This window comes from Neomonachus schauinslandi, chromosome X, assembly GCF_002201575.2.
Source record: "Neomonachus schauinslandi chromosome X, ASM220157v2, whole genome shotgun sequence".
Classification (NCBI taxonomy): domain Eukaryota; kingdom Metazoa; phylum Chordata; class Mammalia; order Carnivora; family Phocidae; genus Neomonachus; species Neomonachus schauinslandi.
This window is the reverse complement of record NC_058419.1, coordinates 11,986,093-11,994,576: the sequence shown is the minus strand read 5'-3', so window position 1 is coordinate 11,994,576 and position 8,484 is coordinate 11,986,093.

The window sequence follows — 8,484 nt, the reverse complement described above, 5'->3', positions numbered from 1 at the left end:
CATCCCATGTCTCTCTGATCATGGTGGCTGAGAGTAAAAATTTGTTTACACCGATGAAAATGTATAGTATTTATTTGGCTTAGATTCCATCCATTTTTTAAAAGGGATTCCAATCCCCATTGAATTCCTTCTCCAGTGTCCCAGGAATTGTCAAGCAGTGTTTGAGTGTGCTTGTGAACGACTTCTCCCAACAACTGCATGGCATCTGCTAGTTTCTCCTGTCCTGTCCTGGGCCAGCTACTATAGTGATTCCTAAACCTTACCCTGTTAACAAACCCTGACTTTTTCTTGCCCACGTTCATTTTCCACCTTTGTCCTAATTATCTGGCAGTGAGCACATTTGGCTTCTCTTCCAACTGTAAGCTCTTAGGACAACACTCAACCATGGCCAAAACCCCTATGACATAACAACACGTGCCATCCCAAAACCTTTAAAATTAGGTTAAACGGCAAAGCCTTCATAGAAAATGAAGTATCTTCATTATTTGAGATATAGTTGCTATAAAGTCGTCATAAGGCAAGAGGAGGGCATTTCTTCCAAGACGTGGTAAAGAAAGTATCCTAGCCAGGAAGTTAGGAGCCTTGGTCTCAGCTCCCCTTCCTCACTTCTTCTTCCTCTTCCTCTTCCTCCTGATTCTCCTATTATGGTAGTCCCATCACTCCATGACTCAAGTCTGCAGGGGCTGGGCCTTGGGATAATCTGAGTGATAGGCACAGTGATATTTTTAGAATAATGCCCTTCTCTCCTCTTCCAAACTGATTTATTAAACTTGGACCAAATTTTAGCACACCAGCTCTCCTTCTAATGGAAAATTTCTTTAAGAAGAGGCTACCGAGGGGCGCCTGGGTGGCTCAGTCGTGTAAGCGTCTGCCTTCGGCAGGGAGAGTGTGAGAGGGAGAAGCAGGCTTCCCGCGGAGCAGGGAGCCCAATGCGGGGCTCGATCCCAGGACTCTGGGATGATGACCTGAGCCAAAGGCAGACGCTTAACGACTGAGCCACCCAGGCGCCACAGTCCTTCGTGATTCTTTTATTATTCAAGATTGTTTTAGCTATTCTAAGGCTTGTGCCTTTCCAAATAATTTTACAATAAATATGTCTATTATCTACAAAAAAAAACCTTGCTGAAATTTTTACAGACTTACATTGAACATATATATTAATTTAAGAATTGATGGTTTTAGTATGCTGAGTCTTACAATCTATGAACACAGTATTTCTCTCCATTTATTTAGGTTTGCTATCTTAATGGGTTGTCTTATATTTGATGTATAAGCATTTGTTACATATTCTTTTTTTTTTTAAAGATTTTATTTATTTATTTGAGAGAGAGAATGAGAGACAGCACAAGAGGGAAGAGGGTCAGAGGGAGAAGCAGACCCCCCACTGAGCAGGGAGCCCGATGCGGGACTCGATCCCGGGACTCCAGGATCATGACCTGAGCCGAAGGCAGTCGCTTAACCAACTGAGCCACCCAGGCGCCCTTGTTACATATTCTTGATACAAGTCCTTGGTCAGATATATGCATTGAAAATATTTTCTTCCAGTCTTTGGCTTAGTTTTCATCTTCATTTTTATAAATGCATTTTTTAAGATAACCTCTATACCCAACGTGGGGCTCAAACTCACAATCCCAAGATCAAGAGTTGCATGCTCCACTGACTGAGCCAGCCAGGTGCCCTACCTTTTCATTTTCTTAATAGTGCTTTTAAGAGCAGAAGATTTGCATTTTGACAAAGTCTATTTTATTATTTTTTTTCCATTTGTAGTTTGTGTTTTGTATGTCCTGTCTAAGAAATCTTTGCCTGCCCTAAGATCACAAAGATTTTCACCTTTGTTTTCTTTAAGGAGCTTTATAGTTTGAATTCTTTTACATTTAATTCCTGCTATCCATTTTGGCTTTTTGTGTGGATGTGAGGTAAAGGTTGAAGTTTACCATTTTTATATGGACATGAAGATTTTCTAGCACCATTTATTGAATAGGCTACATTTTCCACATTAAATACTTGGCCCTCTTTGTTGAAAAACAATTGAACATATATGCGTTGGTCTATTCGTGGTCCTTCTATTCTGTTGCATTGACCTACTTGTCAGTTCTTAAACTCTTACTATACTATCTTGATTATCATAGTTTTAGAGTAAGTCTTGAAATCAGATAGTTTAAGTCTTCCAACTTTATTCTTTTTCCCTCCACAGATTGTTTTGGCTATTCTAAGCCCTTGCAAATTCCATATAAATTTTATAATCAGTTTGACAATTTCTACAGAAAAGTTTATGAAGATTTCATTGGGATTGTATTGAATTTATGAATCAATTTAAGGAGAATTGACATCATAATGATATGGAATCTTCTAATTCATGACTATAGTATACATCTCCACATAACTAAATCTTCATTTATCCTAATCTTAGTAATTTTCAGTATAGAGATCTTGCATATCTTTTGTTAAATTTATTCCTAAACATTCAATATTTTGATGTTATGTTAAATAGAAATTTTTCAATTTTATTTTTGAATTGTGTGCTGCTACTACATTATATAAAAAATACAGTTGATTTTTGTATATTGACCTGGTATACTATGATCTTAATAAATTTACTTCTTAGTTTATTTACTTATTTTTTTCTGGATTCCTTAGGGTTTTCTACATAAACGATTATGTTGTCTGCCATTTATTTCTTTTACTTGCTTTATTGCAATATCTGGAATGTCCAGTATAATTTTAAATAGAAGTGATGGGAGCATACCTCCTTATCTTGTTAGTGGTATTAGGGGATTGATGTTCAATATTTACCATTAAATGTGATGTTCGATGTAAAACCTTTTTTGATATTGTTTATCTGAATGTGGAAGTTTCCTTTAATTCCTAGTTTACTGAGAATTTTTATCATTAATGGATGTTGAATTTTGTCAAATAATTTTCTGTATCTATTGAAATGACCATGTGTGTTTTCTCCTTTGTTGTGGTGAATTATATTACTTAACATTTTAAGTAAAACCAATCTTGTATTCCATATATATATCTATTGATGATGATGTATTATCTTTCTTATATATTACTGAATTCAATATGCCAGGGGTCAGCAAACCTTTTTCTATAAAGGATCAGATGTTAAATATTTTCAGTTTTGTACACCATATGGCCTCTGTGGCAACTATACAACCCTGCCTCTGTAGTCAGAGACCTTACATGATTGAATGGACATGGCTGTGTTCCTCTACAAAAAAAAACCTTGCTGAAATTTTTACAGACTTACATTGAACATATATATTAATTTAAGAATTGATGGTTTTAGTATGCTGAGTCTTACAAAAACAAGTGGCAGGCCACATTTGGTCCATGAGCCATATTTTGCAAACCTCTGTGATGTTTTATTAATGATATATACATCTGTTTTCACGAGGGAACTTTTCCTTTCTTGGAATGTCTTTGTCAGGTTTTGAATCAGCATTATATTGGCCTCATAAAATGAGTTCAGTAGTGTTCCCTCCTCTTCTATTTTCTGATAGAATTTGTGTAAGATTGATATTTCTTCCTTAAATGATGGAACTTACCAGTGAAACTATCTGGACCTGAGCTGCTTTTTTATGGAGAGATTTTTTTTTTTATTACAAATGCCATCATTTTCATGGATATAGGGTTATTCAGATTTTGTATTTGAGTCTGTTTTGAGAAGTTGTGTTTTTTAAGGAATTTGTCCATTTCTTTTGTTATTGAATTTATTAGTATAAAGTTGCTTGTAATTTTGAATTATTAGCCTTTGAATGTCTGTAAGTTTTATAGTGATGTCTCCTGTTTCATTCCTTTATTGGAAATTTGTATTTCCTCTTTTTCTATTCTGGATCACTCTTGCTAAACACTTATCTGTTTGAGTATTCTTTGCAAAGAACCAATTTTTTTGTCATCTAAGTTTTCTTTTTTAATGATTTTTCTCATTCATAGATTTATGTACTTATTATCTCCTCGAGTCTACTTAATTTGGATTTAATTTGCTCTTTTCTTCTAGCTTCTTAAGGTCAAAGAAGCTCTAAAACCTGACTCTTAAACGTTTTTTATTTTCTTTTTAAAAAATATTTATTTATTTATTTGAGAGAGAGATAGAGTGTGAGCGAGTGTGTGCACAACTGTTGGGGGAGGGGCTGAGGGAGAAGGAGAGAGAGAATCCCAAGCAGACTCCCCACTGAGCACGGAACCCGACAGGAACTTGATCCCACGACCCTGAGACCATGACCTGAGCCAAAATCAAGAGTCAGACACTCAACCAACTGAGCCACCCAGGGATCCCTTTTATTTTCTAATATAAGCATTTAAAGCTATATATCTTCCATCAAATGGCGCCTTACCTGAAACCCTAAATTTTGATATATTTTCATTTTCTCAGTTCAGATATTTTCTAATATCTTATGTGATTTCTTCTTTGACCCACAGATTATTAAATCTATGTTGCTTAATTTCTGAATATTTAGTGTGCTACATAGGTGTTCTGTTTTTGATTTCTAATTTAAATTCATTCTTTTGGTCAGAGAATATCCTCTGTATGATTTGAATCATTTTAAAGTTATTGAGAATTGTTTTACAGCATATAATATGGTTTACCTAGATGCATGTTCCCGGTATATTTGAAAGGGATATATATTCTGCAGTTGTTAGGTGAAATATTCTATGGTGACAAGTTTGTATTATTTTCTTTGTTCTTCTGTACCTAAATTTTTTTTGTGTTTGTGCCTGCATTTAATTTTTTTATTATCATCGGCTTTCAAGGAATTTTATTATGATGTGTTTGATGTGGATTTCTTTATGTTTATCTTGCTTGGGTTTTGTGAGCTTCTTGGACCTATAGATTTATGGTTTTTATCAAATTTGGAAAATTTAGGGACATTACTTCCTCAAATATTTTTCTGCATATATATATATATATAATTACTCTAGATTTATATTTGATATCTAGTAAGAGCAATTGTTCTTTTAGTGGAAAATTGGGAGAAGCTCTATTAACAGCTGTCAGCCAAATGCTATTATAAGTCAGAATCAATTCTGTGCTTATTCTGTAGTTAGCTTTTGTTGTCTTGTGAATCAGTATACATGACAGAGGAGTACAGATTTGTGGCTTTATACTGAATTAATGAGCAATACATTACTGTGTGCAATTTTTTAAAAAGTGCACATGTAATATACAAGTGCTGAGAGATCCAGAGTAAAGAAATAATTGATTTTGGATTGGGTTAAAGAGGACATTTTCTTTTTTTTTTAAAAAAAGATTTATTTATTTGAGAGAGAGAGAGAGAGAATGTGTGAGAGAGTGCAAGGGGAGGGGCAGAGGGAGAGGGAGGGAGAAAATCTTCAAGCAGACTCCCTGCTGAGTGCGGGCTTGATCCTAGGACGCTGAGATCATGACCTAAGCTGAAATCAAGAGTTGGCTGCTTTACCAGCTGAGCCACCCAGGCACCCCAAGGAGGAAATTTTCTTAGGAGAGGTGAAAGTCATCAGCAAATGGGGAGCTAAGTCTTTAGTAGGTGCATCAATACTTCATTCCTTTTTATTTCTGAATAGTATTACATCATGTGGACATATCACAGTTGGCCCATACACCTCCTTTTTGGGTTATTTTCAGTTTAGGCTATTATAAGTAAAGCTTCTATGAACATTTATGTATAAGTCTTTGTGTGGACATACATTTTCCTTTCTCTTTGGTAAAAATCTAGAAGTAGAATGACTGGATCATATAGTAGGTATATGCTTAACTGTTTAAGAAATGCTCAACTATTTTCCAAGATGACTGTATCATTTCACATTTTCACTAGTTGTGTATGAAAGTTCCAGTGCTCCACATCCTCACCAACAGTTGGTATGGTTAGCCTTTTCAACTTTAGCATTCTTATGGACTTGTTGTAGTATCTCATTGTGGTTTTAATTTGCATTCCCTAACAACAAATTATGTTGAGCATCTATTCATGTGAGTTTTTGCTAGTGTATGTCTTTTGATTATGTGACTGTTTAAATCATTTTCTTATTTTTTACTGGGTTGTTTGATTCCTTATTATTGAGTTTGAGAGCTCTTTATACATTATCAGTACAAGTCCTTTATCAGATATGTGACTGGCCAATATTTTCTCCAGGACTGTAGCTTGTCTTTTAACTCTCTTAATAGTGCCCTTTTCAAAAAAGATTTATTTATTTATTTGAGAGAGAGAGAGTGACAGGAAGGGCAGTGGGAGAGAATCTTCAAGCAGACTCCCTGATGAGTGCAGAGCCCAACAGGAGCTCGATCCCATGACCCATGAGATCATGACCTCAACTGAGACCAAGAGTCAGACGCTCAACCAACTAAGCCACCCACACACCTCTTAATAGTGTCTTTCAGAGATCAGCTTAATTCGAATGAAGTTTAATTTATCAATTTTATTTCATTACTAGAATGTGCTTTTTATTGTATCTAAAAAATTGATGAATAACTCAAGTTAATAAATATTTTCTCCTTTTTCTAGAAATTTTACAGTTCTGGGTTTTACATTTAGTTTTGTGATCCATTTTGGTTTAACTTTTTATATGGTGTGAAGTATAGATCAAAATGTAATTATTTATTTTTATATATGGGTATCTAATTTTTCCAGACTCAATTGGGTTTTTTTTAGAGATTTTATTTATTTATTTGACAGAGAGAGCGAGAGCACAAGCAGGGGGAGCAGCAGAGGGAGAGGGAGAAGCAGGCTCCCTGCTGAGCAGGGAGCCTGATGCGGGGCTGGATCCCAGGACCCTGGCATCATGACCTGAGCCGAAGGCAGATGCTTAACTGACTGAGCCACCCAGGCGCCCTCAGACTCAGTTGTTGAAAGAAGTTTTTTTCCCCCCATAATCTTCCTTTAAATCTTTATCTATAGTCAGTTGTCTGCATATACATAATGTGTGGATCTCTATTTTGTTTCATTGGTATATTTCTTTTTTTAAAACATTTTATTTTTAAGTAATTGCTACACCTAACATGGGACTGGAACTTATGACCCCAAGATCAAGAGTCACATGCTCCAGCAACTGAGCCAGCCAGTCACCCCACACTGGTATATTTCTGTCATTATGCCAATACCACACTGTCTTGATTATTGTTGTTTAATTATAAGCCTTGAAATGAAGTAATATCGACTTCCCAACTTTGTTCTTATTTTTAAAATTTCTTCTGAATATTCTAGGTTCTTTCATGCTTTCAATTTCTATTTAAAAAGTTTCTCTGAAATTTTGAATAAGATTGTATTGAATCTTCAGTGTTTTAGGAAGAATCAACATCTTAACAATATCGAATCTTCCAATCCATGAGCAAGGTATATATCTCCGTTTATTTCATTCATTTCTCTCTGCAATATTTGTAGTTTTTAGTGTACAGGTCTTATTTTGATATATTTTGTAGGTTCATATGCAGTTGTTAAGAAATAACACAGAAAGGGGTGCCTGGGTGGCTCAGATGGTTGAGCGTCTGCCTTTGGCTCGGGTCATGATCCCAGGGTCCCCCTGCATCGGGCTCCCTGCTCAGTGGGGAGCCTGCTTCTCCCTCTCCCTCTGGCATTCCCTCCACCTGTGCTCTCTGGCTCTGTCTCTCTGTCAAATAAATAAATAAAATCTAAAAAAAAAAAAAATAACAGAAAGATGCCAGTGTATCCTGTACTTAGTTACTCCAATGGCAATAATTTGCAAAAATGTAGTACAACATCACAATCAAGAAATTAATATTGATACACCCACAACATTCAGATTTCACCAGTTTTACATGCGGTTCATATATATGTGTGTGTATTTAGTTATACGTGTTTTACCATATGTGTAGATTTGCATGAAGCCCACAACAATCAAGATTTAGAAGAGTGTCATCACCACAAAGATCCTTCCTCTTACCCCTTTAAATCCACACTCATTTTCCCCTCCTCCCAGTTTTGTAACCCCTAGCAACCATTAATCTACATCTCTAGAATTTTGATGGTTCAAGAAATTTCTATAGTTGAAATCATATTGTATATAACCTTTAAGGGATTTTTTATTATTTTTATTTTTTAAGAGTATTTATTTGTCAGAGAGAGATAGAGAGCACAAGCAGGGTGGGCAGCAGGAGAGGGAGAAGCAGGCCCCCTGCTGAGCAAGGAGCCTGACATGGGGCTCGATCCCAGGACCCTGGGATCATGACCTGAGCTGAAGGCAGATGCCCGACTGACTGAGCCACCCAACTGTCCCTTTAAGGGATTTTTTAAAAGCATAATTCCTTAGAGATGTATCTAGGCTGTTGTGTTTATCAGTAGTTATTCATTTTTTTAAGTTTTTATTTTAATTCCAGTTAGTTAACATACAGTGTTAAGTTAGTTCCAGGTGTACAATACAGTGATTCACACTCCCATACATCACCCGGAGCTCATCACCACAAGTGCACTCCCTTAATCCCCATCATCTATTTTACCCATCCCCCCTCCCCTCTGGTAACCATCAGTTTGTTCCTATAATTAAGGG